Source organism: Siphateles boraxobius, unplaced genomic scaffold, assembly GCF_051911475.1.
Source record: "Siphateles boraxobius isolate OS27281-9 unplaced genomic scaffold, OSU_SipBor_1 25, whole genome shotgun sequence".
NCBI lineage: Eukaryota > Metazoa > Chordata > Actinopteri > Cypriniformes > Leuciscidae > Siphateles > Siphateles boraxobius.
The window spans coordinates 4,067,748-4,083,663 of record NW_027508866.1 but is presented as its reverse complement, the minus strand read 5'-3'; the positions used below and the strand labels follow the sequence as shown (position 1 = coordinate 4,083,663).

The 15,916-nt window shown below is 39.5% G+C and overlaps 1 long non-coding RNA gene across 1 annotated transcript; it reads right to left on the bottom strand.

Moving 5' to 3' along the window:
- Positions 1 to 2,548: 2,548 nt before the first annotated feature.
- On the bottom strand, positions 2,549 to 15,322 carry LOC143749496 (uncharacterized). Its single transcript, XR_013207008.1, has 3 exons — positions 15,191 to 15,322; positions 2,920 to 3,123; positions 2,549 to 2,730 (listed from the first exon to the last, which is right to left on the bottom strand). It is a non-coding gene; the product is annotated as an uncharacterized LOC143749496 (long non-coding RNA).
- Between the last annotated feature and the right edge of the window lie 594 nt (positions 15,323 to 15,916).

The window sequence follows — 15,916 nt, the reverse complement described above, 5'->3', positions numbered from 1 at the left end:
CCAACCAAAATCACACACAGTCTAAAAGCAAACATATTTATAATTCAAATGAGAATAAAGTTAGTGTTAATTACAATTTTAAGGAAAACAAATATATTGATCTGAAATGTGTGTGTTGCTGCCAATGGAGCGAACGAGAGTGTGTTGCGGAAGGAACGACGAGTGTTTGTGTGTTGTTTTCGATGGAGCGAACGTGTTTGTTGCGGATGGAGCGAACGAGTGCGTGTTTTGTGTGTATATATATATATATATATATTTATTAATGAGAAGGGGGGGCCTCACTAGCGTAGCCAGAAAAGCGTCTCTGGGTGTGCATAAGAAAAATTGGGTGTGCCACATTTATTGTCAAATGAATGTGCAAAAAAACTCGGACGCGGCTTATCACCAACTTTACAGAATAGACTGGGCTGATGTGTAAAACTGGCTTGCCACATAAACATAATACTAGGCCTACAGTATATAAAATATAACTCAGGGCTCAACATTAAGGCTTTACATGTGCTTGTCCTTCGAACAAGTAAATGGGCCATTCTCTTGTCCAAATAAGAATCCAGAAATCGGTTTAAATGTGTGCTTCATCTTTCATTTTAAATTCTTAGATTTGATCAATAAATTCAATTGAAATAATAAGACACTATGCTGTTACCAATCAAATTAATTAATTTACACTGAACAATTAAAATTGCATTAAATAATGTTATGAGATTGTTTTAAATATTTTTTGAATATACAAATATGACATATTGGAAAGAATTATAGCTTACTTTTAAACACGAAACTAAACCACCAGTAGGGGGCGGCAGATGACCGTCTTAATGAGTGAGTTATTGAGTCATTTATTCAAATGATTCGTTCAAACGGCTGAATCGTTCAGGAATGAGGCAGTTGTTTAATGGGTCATTGAATCTTTGACTCAATCGATTCATTAAAAGCGCTGAATCATTCATTAATGCTTAGTGTTCCGGTGAGCTGCGCTGTGGTTCTTGGGATGTTTGTTTGGAACTATTTTCGCTGCTCAAATAGAACAAAAACAGTCAATATTGTGTCTAAAATGTAAGTGACTTGATATTAATTACTTGTTTATTGAACTGTCATATGAAATCAGTGTCATATTTTCAATCGTGATGGTATTCAGCACTCTTGCTCACTGTGATGTTAACTGTATCATATCATATGTTATAAATATAAAAACTCCACATTAATTTTTTAACCGCTCTATGTTCATTAAGTTTCTTTGTGTGATCTGCGCTCATTTGTTTCCATTTCTCCTCATAAGGCTGCGCGAGCCTCAACAGCACAACCGTATTACCAGTCAGCGGCTGTTTACGGATTGTTTGGCAGTCCGAATGTCGGCAGATATTTTTTTTTAACGATAATAATTTAAAAATTAAAATACATTTTAAATGTAAAAATATTTTAAGTAAACAACAATAGTCCAAGTTTAGGAAACGTTTTTATTAAAAATTTAAAAAAGAATTCTGCATCTATTTTAGGTGTGCCAACTCAGGACGAGAGGGCAACACGGATGTCAGGAGAAGCATTCCGTTCAGTTTGTTTCGTCAAGGTTTTTTGTTTTGTGTTGCTGCCTAGGGCTACGAGTAGGTCGGTCAGTGCATGAATTTGAATGTTTTTTTAGTGTACTTCTAATCAAAGCTATTATTATTAATATTATTAGAAAACTGAATTAATTTTTTTTATATATAAATCACTGGCGACCCATTTTTTTAATTCTGTGTCGCGACCCAGGGTTTGAAAACCCCTGAGTTAGATGACAGCGAAATCTGACAACATACACACAGCTGAACTAAGGAAAATAATTACAGAAAAATCAAGCTGATGCAGCACACACACACTGGTTCTCGTGCAAATGACAGTCAGTTATAACTTTGCGATCACTCAAAAGGGAAGAAGTAGACGTTACAAATCCTGTTAATGTGTTTACAAGACACGTCACGTTGCAATCACAGCGATGCGGAGAGCAGCATGAACACCGTAGTTATTGACTCGTATTCTTATAAAAGCACAATCACTGCAGAAACGAGGAGAAGATCGTGCCGAAGACCATAAAACGATCCTGAGGACGAGAGGGAAGACCCGCGCCCTAAAGGAAGCGAGAGGTTACTAGTACTCTTTCCACTATAATTTTCCTGCCATCTTATATAACACTTACCGCAAGAGGATATCACTTCACATATAATTCCCACGGCTATTGTTTACAGCAATCAAAACCGCCGATTAGCTGAGGTACAGGAAGCAACACATTAATCGTAACATAACGACCCATTATAACACACGCCGTTATAAGCCACCATTCAATACAGCGACATATCAATACAGCGTTTACATACCTGAAAGGGTGGCAGACACCCACTCTGAGCTTAAGTACAGCCAACCAGCATTAAATAGCCCATACTCTTCTCTGATAGGACACCACAACTGTCAATCACTTAACTGATTCTATCACACTAGCATGCAGTTTATACAGTACATTTTGTAAGCACAGGAGCAGGACACACAAACACATTACATGGTTCGGCATACCTCAGGAAAAAGAACATCACAGATGAACTGCACTTTATCTGTGACACTCAATTGTGTTGGTATCCTATCCAGCAATCCTCTCAGATATGAGAACAAGATGTCCTGTTGTTCCTCACTGTCGAGGTAGACAGGCACCCGGGAAGAAGTTACCTTACGTAACCACTTAGATGGCTTCCCGTTGAGTAAACCCTAGGGTCAAACCATGGTACAAAAACAAGTATTTAAGGAATTGATACATTTAAGATAAAGATACAATAATTTGCAGCATAGCTAAAAAAAAAATGTTAATGTTTTCCCTAATCAAAACATTGGCCCTTGGAGAATCTTTACTATGAGTTAGTCTTTAAAGATGAATAAATGTGAACATTGTTAAAGTACCACCAAATGTTCCTCAGATCCCTGTAACTTCACAATAAAGTCCACTAGTTTCATTTCTTCAGCTGTGCGGACATTGACAGCTTCAATGTGGGCTGGGACTTTCTAGAGATAGCTTTCTGTCTTGGCACTCTGTAGACAGGCTGAAGAGTTCCTTGGACCAAGCTTCTGGCCTCATCAGTCCAGAAGGCAAACCGCTGACCATGCCTTTCAAACATTAAGAAGATTAATCCAAAGCACTGCATAGGCAAAAGCATACACAAATGTCTGATTGAGTGGAAGGTAGCTCCAGTCTGTTTGTACACCAAAATTAATGCAATACCTATAAACAATTGTGACCATGGTACGATATAGTTGCAGCTGCATACAGAGTGAGGAAGCTATTGTAAACAGTACCTATTTACCTTACCTACATGAAGCTAAATGGATGATAGTCATTATTCATATCTAGTGAACATGGCAATTTTAATAAATAAGCCAAGGCACAAAATTAACAATAGACTGTAAATGAAAACATAACAAATGCAATAAAAAACAGCATACAACAATGTATTAATACCAGCAAAAGTTACAGAAATGAATATACACATATTGTTTAGTGGTGTCATACCCTTCTATTTTGAAGCGCTCCATCAGAAGGAGACACCACCACTTTCGAATGGAAGGCATGTCCATCTGAAAGATGTGTGACAGTGATTAGGAGAATCTTTAGTTCATAATGCATCCATTTTCTTCATGAGGAAGAGTGTGCACTCAGACAACATGTAAAGTGAGAAATTTACTTTTACATTTAAAAAAAAAAAAACTAACCTCCTCGAAGTCAAACCCCACACCTGTCACAATGCAAATGGTATAATATAAAAGACATAAACAATTATTCACAATGTTGACAGAAACTTGTACAGACTTGCCAAATAAACTGACCTTACCATAAGCATGAAAATCCCTCAGTCATTTCCACAGATCTGGTGTGGCAATCTCTAAAAGCAACAAAAAAGGTAACATACATGTCAAATAGATGAAAGCATTACCATTACATTATGACATCTATGATATGCAGAATATGGGATATAATAATATTTGTTTGGAGTAGCTAAATATGCATTTATTAATCACCACAATATCATGCCCAGTCTTTTCAGTCCAGCTCCCAGGATCAATTTTTTGTGCAAGATTTCTACAGAAAAAAAATAAAAGGATAAGAACGTAGCCATAATATATCAGTTCAGGCTATAAGAACGTAGCCAAAATATATCAGTTCAGGCTATAAGAACGTAGCCGAAACATATCAGTTCAGGCTATAAGAACGTAGCCGAAACATATCAGCTCAGGCTATAAGAACGTAGCCGAAACATATCAGTTCAGGCTATAAGAACATAGCCGAAATATATCAGTTCAGGCAATAAGAACGTAGCCGAAACATATCAGTTCAGGCTATAAGAACAGAGCCGAAATATATCAGTTCAGGCTATAAGAACGTAGCCGAAATATATCAGTTCAGGCTATAAGAACAAAGCCGAAACATATCAGTTCAGGCTATAAGAACGTAGCCGAAATATATCAGTTCAGGCTATAAGAACAGAGCCGAAATATATCAGTTCAGGCTATAAGAACGTAGCCGAAATATATCAGTTCAGGCTATAAGAACAGAGCCGAAATATATCAGTTCAGGCTATAAGAACGTAGTCGAAATATATCAGTTCAGGCTATAGGAACAAAGCCGAAACGTATCAGTTCAGGCTATAAGAACGTAGCCGAAATATATCAGTTCAGGCTATAAGAACGTAGCCGAAATATATCAGTTCAGGCTATAAGAACGTAGCCGAAATATATCAGTTCAGGCTATAAGAACGTAGCCGAAATATATCAGTTCAGGCTATAACAACAGAGCCGAAATATATCAGTACAGGCTATAAGAACGTAGCCGAAATATATCAGTTCAGGCTATAGGAACAAAGCCGAAACATATCAGCTCAGGCTATAAGAACGTAGCCGAAATATATCAGCTCAGGCTATAAGAACGTAGCCGAAATATATCAGTTCAGGCTATAAGAACGTAGCCGAAATATATCAGTTCAGGCTATAAGAACGTAGCCGAAATATATCAGTTCAGGCTATAAGAACAGAGACGAAATATATCAGTACAGGCTATAAGAACGTAGCCGAAATATATCAGTTCAGTCTATAAGAACAGAGCCGAAATATATCAGTACAGGCTATAAGAACGTAGCCGAAATATATCAGTTCAGGCTATAAGAACATAGCCGAAATATATCAGTACAGGCTATAAGAACAGAGCCGAAATATATCAGTACAGGCTATAAGAAAGTAGCCGAAATATATCAGTTCAGGCTATAAGAACAGAGCCGAAATATATCTGTACAGGCTATAAGAACGTAGCCGAAATATATCTGTACAGGCTATAAGAACGTAGCCGAAATATATCAGTTCAGGCTATAGGAACAAAGCCGAAACATATCAGCTCAGGCTATAAGAACGTAGCCGAAATATATCAGTTCAGGCTATAAGAACAGAGCCGAAATATATCAGTACAGGCTATAAGAACGTAGCCGAAATATATCAGTTCAGGCTATAGGAACAAAGCCGAAACATATCAGCTCAGGCTATAAGAACGTAGCCGAAATATATCAGCTCAGGCTATAAGAACGTAGCCGAAATATATCAGTTCAGGCTATAAGAACGTAGCCGAAATATATCAGTACAGGCTATAAGAACGTAGCCGAAATATATCAGTTCAGGCTATAAGAACAGAGCCGAAACATATCAGTTCAGGCTATAAGAACATAGCCGAAATATATCAGCTCAGGCTATAAGAACGTAGCCGAAATATATCAGTTCAGGCTATAAGAACAGAGCCGAAAAGAGCCGAAATATATCAGTTCAGGCTATAGGAACAAAGCCGAAACATATCAGCTCAGGCTATAAGAACGTAGCCGAAATATATCAGTTCAGGCTATAAGAACGTAGCCGAAATATATCAGTTCAGGCTATAAGAACGTAGCCGAAATATATCAGTACAGGCTATAAGAACGTAGCCGAAATATATCAGTTCAGGCTATAAGAACAGAGCCGAAACATATCAGTTCAGGCTATAAGAACATAGCCGAAATATATCAGTTCAGGCTATAAGAACGTAGCCGAAACATATCAGTTCAGGCTATAAGAACGTAGCCGAAATATATCAGTTCAGGCTATAAGAACAGAGCCGAAAAGAGCCGAAATATATCAGTTCAGGCTATAAGAACAGAGCCGAAATATATCAGTTCAGGCTATAAGAATGTAGCCGAAATATATCAGTTCAGGCTATAAGAACAAAGCCGAAACATATCAGTTCAGGCTATAAGAACGTAGCCGAAACATATCAGTTCAGGCTATAAGAACGTAGCCGAAATATATCAGTTCAGGCTATAAGAACAGAGCCGAAATATATCAGTTCAGGCTATAAGAACGTAGCCGAAATATATCAGTTCAGGCTATAGGAACAAAGCCGAAACATATCAGTTCAGGCTATAGGAACAAAGCCGAAACATATCAGTTCAGGCTATAAGAACGTAGCCGAAATATATCAGTTCAGGCTATAAGAACGTAGCCGAAATATATCAGTTCAGGCTATAAGAACAGAGCCGAAATATATCAGTACAGGCTATAAGAACGTAGCCGAAATATATCAGTTCAGGCTATAGGAACAAAGCCGAAACATATCAGCTCAGGCTATAAGAACGTAGCCGAAATATATCAGCTCAGGCTATAAGAACGTAGCCGAAATATATCAGTTCAGGCTATAAGAACGTAGCCGAAATATATCAGTACAGGCTATAAGAACGTAGCCGAAATATATCAGTTCAGGCTATAAGAACAGAGCCGAAACATATCAGTTCAGGCTATAAGAACATAGCCGAAATATATCAGCTCAGGCTATAAGAACGTAGCCGAAATATATCAGTTCAGGCTATAAGAACAGAGCCGAAAAGAGCCGAAATATATCAGTTCAGGCTATAGGAACAAAGCCGAAACATATCAGCTCAGGCTATAAGAACGTAGCCGAAATATATCAGTTCAGGCTATAAGAACGTAGCCGAAATATATCAGTTCAGGCTATAAGAACGTAGCCGAAATATATCAGTACAGGCTATAAGAACGTAGCCGAAATATATCAGTTCAGGCTATAAGAACAGAGCCGAAACATATCAGTTCAGGCTATAAGAACATAGCCGAAATATATCAGTTCAGGCTATAAGAACGTAGCCGAAACATATCAGTTCAGGCTATAAGAACGTAGCCGAAATATATCAGTTCAGGCTATAAGAACAGAGCCGAAAAGAGCCGAAATATATCAGTTCAGGCTATAAGAACAGAGCCGAAATATATCAGTTCAGGCTATAAGAATGTAGCCGAAATATATCAGTTCAGGCTATAAGAACAAAGCCGAAACATATCAGTTCAGGCTATAAGAACGTAGCCGAAACATATCAGTTCAGGCTATAAGAACGTAGCCGAAATATATCAGTTCAGGCTATAAGAACAGAGCCGAAATATATCAGTTCAGGCTATAAGAACGTAGCCGAAATATATCAGTTCAGGCTATAGGAACAAAGCCGAAACATATCAGTTCAGGCTATAAGAACGTAGCCGAAATATATCAGTTCAGGCTATAAGAACGTAGCCGAAATATATCAGTTCAGGCTATAAGAACAGAGCCGAAATATATCAGTACAGGCTATAAGAACGTAGCCGAAATATATCAGTTCAGGCTATAAGAACGTAGCCGAAATATATCAGTTCAGGCTATAAGAACAGAGCCGAAATATATCAGTACAGGCTATAAGAACGTAGCCGAAATATATCAGTTCAGGCTATAGGAACAAAGCCGAAACATATCAGCTCAGGCTATAAGAACGTAGCCGAAACATATCAGCTCAGGCTATAAGAACGTAGCCGAAATATATCAGTTCAGGCTATAAGAACGTAGCCGAAACATATCAGCTCAGGCTATAAGAACGTAGCCGAAACATATCAGTTCTGGCTATAAGAACGTAGCCGAAATATATCAGTTCAGGCTATAAGAACGTAGCCGAAATATATCAGTTCAGGCTATAAGAACGTAGCCGAAATATACCAGTTCAGGCTATAAGAACAGAGACGAAATATATCAGTACAGGCTATAAGAACGTAGCCGAAATATATCAGTTCAGGCTATAGGAACAAATCCGAAACATATCAGTTCAGGCTATAAGAAATTAGCCGAAATATATCAGTTCAGGCTATAAGAACGTAGCCGAAATATATCAGTTCAGGCTATAAGAACGTAGCCGAAATATATCAGCTCAGGCTATAGGAACAAAGCCGAAACATATCAGCTCAGGCTATAAGAACGTAGCCAAAATATATCAGTTCAGGCTATAGGAACAAATCCGAAACATATCAGTTCAGGCTATAAGAACGTAGCCGAAATATATCAGTTCAGGCTATAAGAACGTAGCCGAAATATATCAGTTCAGGCTATAAGAACGTAGCCGAAATATATCAGTTCAGGCTATAAGAACAGAGCCGAAATATATCAGTTCAGGCTATAAGAACGTAGCCGAAATATATCAGTTCAGGCTATAAGAACGTAGCCGAAATATATCAGTTCAGGCTATAAGAACGTAGCCGAAATATATCAGTTCAGGCTATAAGAACAGAGCCGAAATATATCAGTACAGGCTATAAGAACATAGCCAAAGTATAAATTGCTATATGAACATGTCAAACAGTATGCCTCATTTGTGAACCTAAAAATGGCTCTGTAATCAGCATCACCAAATCCAAACTCATGCAATGTGTAATGTGAGTCTAAAAAGAACATCTCTCTCATGAGTGGCTTCATGACCTATAATGTGGTATTTGGTAAAAGATACACAACATTGTACAAGTCGTCAGCAAAAATAATAATATGGAATTCACAATTTGAATTTACATGATTTAACAATAACCACTACATGTACAATCTAGTATATTGGAACAGTACCAATCCCTTACACAGAGAACAAAGTGATCTGGCCCAATTGAGTCGGTCCATGCCGGAAACACCAACAAGTCTTTCATGTCAACATCCTCCTAACATTAATCAAATGTCTTGTCATTATGCAGATCAAAATTTTTGGAACCACATACATATTGTTCTTTTTGCATACTTACTGGAAAGTTGACAACCACGTTATTTGGTGTATGCATTTATCAGTAACTGATAAATTATGTTTAATCTAGGCTTTGGTCTTGTGTATATATAATATATATATAGAAGTTACATACGTGTTGCTGAGCTGCTTCATGGATCAATTTAAAGCAGGCATTCCCAATCTACAAACAAACAACCAAATAAAATATAAAAGACTATCATTAAACATTAAAAAACTAATACAAACAGGGCTTTCCCCTCCTATTTTGAACAAACTTCCCACTACTCACCTGAGAATCCATGTATCTTTGTAACCCTAGGCTCCAAAACTCTTCATGGGTGAGACATGTGGGCCCTTCTTTTATAATAATTTCTGTTCCAGGCCGTCTCGTGTCCAGAACATAGCTGAGCTGAAAATTACTATTATTAGTACAAGAGCAAAATGCATGGCATTCTTTGTTAAAAGCTTCTAAAGTTATTCAGTCAAGAGCATTTTTTTTCAATTACAGAGCGGGTAACATGAACAATGTGGGGTGTAACCTGTACAGATCATAGATCGAATATCGGTTACACCCATAACTAACTGTCGGATAATAGCGTGAGACTTGCCAAACATATCACATTTGAATAATTAGCTTACCAATTTTTCCTGGATAGGATTAAATTCTTTTTCCCAGGGTTTACTCAGTCCTGAGAAGCCGAGGGACGCTGGACTGGGCGCAGCGAGGGACGCTGGACTGGGAGCAGCGAGGGACGCTGGACTGGGAGCAGCGATGGATGCTGGACTGGGAGCAGCGAGGGACGCTGGACTGGGAGCAGCGAGGGACGCTGGACTGGGAGCAGCGATGGATGCTGGACTGGGAGCAGCGAGGGAAGCTGGACTGGGCGCAGCGAGGGACGCTGGACTGGGCGCAGCGGGCTGGACTGGGCGCAGCGAGGGATGCTGGACTGGGAGCAGCTAGGGACGCTGGACTGGGCGCAGCGAGGGACGCTGGACTGGGCGCAGCGAGGGACGCTGGACTGGGAGCAGCGAGGCACGCTGGACTGGGAGCAGCGAGGCACGCTGGACTGGGCGCAGCGAGGGACGCTGGACTGGGCGCAGCGAGGGACGCTGGACTGGGCGCAGCGAGGGACGCTGGACTGGGAGCGGCGAGGGACGCTGGACTGGGCGCGGCGAGGGACGCTGGACTGGGCGCGGCGAGGGACGCTGGACTGGGCGCGGCGAGGGACGCTGGACTGGGAGCGGCGAGGGACGCTGGACTGGGAGCGGCGAGGGATGCTGGACTGGGAGCGGCGAGGGACGCTGGACTGTGAGCGGCGAGGGACGCTGGACTGGGCGCGGCGAGGGACGCTGGACTGGGAGCGGCGAGGGACGCTGGACTGGGAGCGGCGAGGGACGCTGGACTGGGAGCTGCGAGGGACGCTGGACTGGGCGCAGCGAGGGACGCTGAACTGGGAGCAGCGAGGGACGCTGGACTGGGAGCAGCGAGGGACGCTGGACTGGGCGCAGCGAGGGACGCTGGACTGGGCGCAGCGAGGGACGCTGGACTGGGAGCAGCGAGGGACGCTGGACTGGGCGCAGCGAGGGATGTGGTGTGATGGTATCTATAATTTTGACGACCACATACTTCTGTCGATACACTTGTGCCAATTTCTGCGCAACAGTCTCCAGGTAAAGAACCATGTTGTATTGAATTTGTTGTATAAAACAACAACAACAAAGAATTTGCCATGAAAATGTATTGTAAAGTCTACATAATATGACCTCTATTTGGCAGACTTACCAGGCTGTAGGAAGTGCAATTGAGGTCTTGGAGAGGGATATTTTGGCTACGTTCTTATCCTCTGTACAAGTTTCTGTCAACATTGTGAATAATTTTTTCTGTCTTTTATATTTCAGTATACCCTTTGCATTGTGACAGGTGTGGGGTTTGACTTCGAGGAGGTTAGTTGATTTAAAAAAAAAAATTCTAAAAGGAGATTTCTGTAAACCTTGCTCTGTCAGTAAGGAAATCTCCCTTCCGGCTGGTGGGCAGTATGCAAGTGATCGAAGGTTATGGCACTCATAGGAACGGATGTTTGATCTTTCTGCAAATTCTGTATTAATTCTGCAGATATCAAGTTCACATGTTGTTCTTTGTTCTGAGCCCCACGTCTTTCTGATTATGTATATTGGAGTGTTGGGTGCTGAAAATGTTTTGGCTACTGCATAGACACCATTTCTATAATCCACACACTGTGATTTAAGGTGGTTCAGAGGGCTAATGTCCGTTTTTATTGGTGTATGTCGTCTCAGAATGTGTAGCCTTACATTTCGTCTGTTAAGTAACAATCCACAATGAGGACACATGACTGTGTTTGTCTTCTTTTGAATTTTTGGTGGGGGTGGTGCAAAGGAGCCATGATCAGAGGTAAGGGAGTTAGAAACTAAAGAAATCACTCTCTTTCTTTGTATTGGTGGGAGTGGGAATGGTACAAAGGAGCCAGTATCAGAGGAAAGGGGGGTAGAGACTGGAGCCTTGGTAACTACAGTAGCTGGGGAACAGGGTGTTGGGCATGCAGCTACAGAGAGAGCTGGAGATAGGGAAGGTGCTGCAAGTACTTCTGTCTTAGAGCATTGGGAGACATGGCTTATGTATTGTTCCTTGCGTATTACTGTCTGGCTGCAGAACAGACAGTGAAAATGGGCTGTGGTCCTGCACAGTTTGTTGCATTTTGAGATGAAGTAACCTGCAAAATTATTGCAACTAAGTTATCAACAGTGCAGAGTGAACACAGTAAGTTTAACAAAACACAAAAATAGATAAATAAACTTAACAACATTGTCATCACTTCAGTGTAGGGCTATGTGGTTTTTACGTTGACCTATTAAACATTTAAATAAATCGAAATTGAATTGGTCAATCAATCTGAAAAGGAAAAATCAAGACTTTATTTTTTTGCCATATTAGCCCTGCCCTACTTCATTGTAGTTTCTACTTCAAGAAACTACAGCTCATCTTGTTTGTCTTCGTTTTGAGATGCAAGTACATATTTAGATTATACAAACATATTTGTGATTTAAAACCACAAAAAATGTATCAATATCTAGAGAAATGCTCCCACCATATCTCCATGCTCCAGGCACGTGCAGAGGGGGGTGCTTTGGGTGCTCGAGCACCTGCCCTTTTGCCCCTTGGTGCCCAAAGTGCCCTTTTGTCAAGGCAAAATTTCCTCTCCTTTTTTTGTAATTAAAGGCCCTTTTGTGGATGCCTGCCCAATCCAACTATTAGTAAAATTAATGAATAATAATTTAGCCGTAAATAAAATGACCGACATGATGACCTGTCACCTGACGAACTCATCCGGGACGATTCCTCACGCTGCACGCGCATTTTTTAATTTCGCGCGGCTACGCGCCCTACCAGAGGATTTCTTCAACTCTGCGGCTGCTGGTAAGTGGTGTTTTATTCTCAGCGAAGTGATTTTGATGTTTGTTTACTTATTATTATTATTTTACAAGAACGACGTGAAGAGCATGCTGAGATGTTGATTATATTGCTTTGTGTAGGCTGTAGAAGTAACGTTAGCTTGCTGTTTGAGGGAGTAAAGTTTCACGGGCGTCGAGGGGTCTGGTCTTTTTATGTTATTTGACTAAAAACTATTATTTTACTTTAAACTATTATTATTATTATTATTACAGTATTTATTTAAAAAACGTATAGTGCCATAAAAATTATCATCACAAATCTGGTAAGAGTTTAGGCTTATTATCACATACCGTTAGCTTACAAATATCTTATGTTTTGTGTGCAGAAGCCTCTGTGAACATCTCCCCTAGTACTATTATATAGGCTACTATTATTATATTATTATATTATAGCAGCCTGGGCAGAATCTGCAGCGTTACAGCAGGTCAGTGAGCTAGTGAAGGTTCCAAACACTGTCAGCAGTCTTTACATCTTGTCATGGTTACATAAAAATGATTTAATCAGCTAATATATCTCTATATGTTTGTTTTAATGTCTCAGATCAGCTCCAGCAGTATCAGTAGCAGCAGCAGCAGTAACAACAACAGCAAAGGCAGCAAACTCACTTAAGGACTTTAGTAAGAATGTACCAGAACAGGTATCACATTAATGTTAAAAATCTTGTAAAGTATTAATTGCTGTTTCTGTTTGCTTTGTTTTTATTTTCATTGTATAAATGTAACTCTTGTATTTGTGTAAATCAGTTTATGCCATGAAAATAGCCATAGATGCTGATATGGCATTAAATAAAACTATACTGTACGAAACATGGGCCACGTTGATTTTGTCCTACACAGTTTACTATAACAGCTGTTCTTTATTATTCTGTATAACAGAGAAGAAAAAGCCATCAGGTTGGGACAACTTAAGATACTTCAGTTTCTAATCCCAGAGTTATTAATAGGTGCACACTGCACATTAATTATTTTTTTTATCTTTTAAACGTAAAATTTGTCTTTTCTGTTCTGTTTCTTTTTCAAAACTGCACCAATGCATTTGCTACTGTATCGATACAGAATCATCCGTATTGATATATTACTGTATTGATATTTTGAGCACAGCCCTATTTAAAGCCTTGTTCCGCATGTGCTCCCTTTTATACTTTGAGCACCTGCCCCTCCAGAGGTCCCTGCACGGCCCTGCCATGCTCCACTGCATGACTTATATGGTTCTCAAGATGAATAGAAAATGAGAATTTCTCTTTAGTCATAAAACTGCAGCAGGGACATTCGAACCACCCATCCAGGCAGTATTGATCTGCATCAGGCTTGAACTGAAAATGTGTAGGATGCTGTAAAATGTGTAGGATGCTGTAAAAGATGACAATGACAATAACTATGTGATCTTTCCATTGATCTAGAATAGATAGAAGGATACATAGATAATTTGCCACATAAACAGAGTTATCAAGTAAGATGTAGTGAAATTTACATTTACATTTATTCATTTAGCTGACGCTTTTATCCAAAGCGACTTACAATTTCTATATATCTCAGAGGTCGCACGCCTCTGGAGCAACTAGGGGTTAAGTGTCTTGCTCAGGGACACAATGGTGTCTCACAGTGGATTCGAACCCGGGTCTTTGTTGCTCAACCAAGTTACTTTTCAAGGGTTGTAAGTGATAAGTGATCAGACCAAAACGTTTTAACCTAGCTATCGTTGAGTTGTTAATTCCATTTCAGACAAACCTTTGGCCCGACAGTTAACAGTATGATAACTTGATTAGGATACAAACCAAAGTTTATTTTACTTACCGACATGGCAAACAATCACTTGCTTTCAAAATTGTAGTAACCCTGAAAATAAGTAAAATATAGTTAGGAAAGACATGATGTGATGGCTGGATTGCCGTCACTGTATTTACTATGAATCAATAATACAACTTATTCATATTACAACAGTTTATCATCACATTACATTATCTAAACATGTATAACTTCTTTGCATAGCAATGACTGAACAACTTCAAACTTTTTCAATATGCAGTATTTACAACTGACAGAGTGACAATCAAATCTCATATTCTTTACAAGCAGAATAAGATTTACAGGATGTAACGTCAAACATAAGCACTGAAATAATATATTTTTCATATTTACCCTTAATCCAAATAACAACATGAAATTGGTGATATAATAATGCAGTTAGTATAGTATAATATTAATAGTATACAAAACAAAATTCTCAGTTGAGAATCTAACGTAGTTACTGATACGAAATTCACCCAGCCAAATGTAACACACAACTCAGTTAAGATACATCACAGGGGAGTTAAATGACCAAATATGTAATTTGAGGATAATCCATAGCTCTAAAACAACATCATCAAACCTTATTGATTCGAATTACATTGATATTTTGACAATTTATTACATATCGCGGGCTTTCCTGTAATTGCGGAGCAGGCATGCTAGTCAAGTGATCAGCCGCACCGCACTGACCTCATTACAAACTATTATTAAAGTGAGAAGAGCTGCTTTTCAACAGGTAACATCTCATTCTCATACTCATAATACATTCGTATTATGTTGAACAGTGTTTATACTAAAACTGCAAGTGTGTTTTGTGCATTTTGTTTCGCAGTTACCTTCTTCTTCTAGTCTTCTCTTCTCGATGCTTCTTCCTGTTTTTAAATGTTAACGTTAATGAGAATGTGTCCAATTTGGGCATGGGCGTGGTGGCTTCTGACGTCACACTTGGATGTGGCCGGGTTGGATATCCACCGCAGGGCGGAACTTGCGTAACTACATCGTCACTGCAGATGCAGACGCGCGAGAGTATTCACACTGGAAGCGTTTGTACAGTGTCACAGCAGCGGCTCCAAAGCTACATATATAAGCAAGCAATTCTTTACAATGACAACTATGCATTTGTTTTTTGAAGTTGGTAATTTATAACATTGATAGTCTTAAAAGTTTGTTATGGCCCAGATAGCAAAATTGTTCCGGGCCTTTTCTGGCCCAAACTCTGGCAATTATACAGCCAGGAATGCAGGGCGTTAGCCAGGCTATGATTTTACAGAATTTCAGCTTGATATCACACAATAAAACACAAAATAAAAATATTTAGCTATAAGTATTCATGTAACTTGAATTTTCTCTTCACACAACATGTCTCATATTCTTCTATTCTTCTTTTCAATCGCTTCACTGACACTGTTGTCACCCTACTAAACATGTTTCATGTTTGTCATACGTCTGGGTCAAGTATTGTTTCCATGTAACCATGGTTGGTAAGCATCATGTCCATGTTTTTGGTTTGAGTTTCATTCCATGCCTTTGTTTTATGTAAAACCTAATACTGTTTTTTAAAT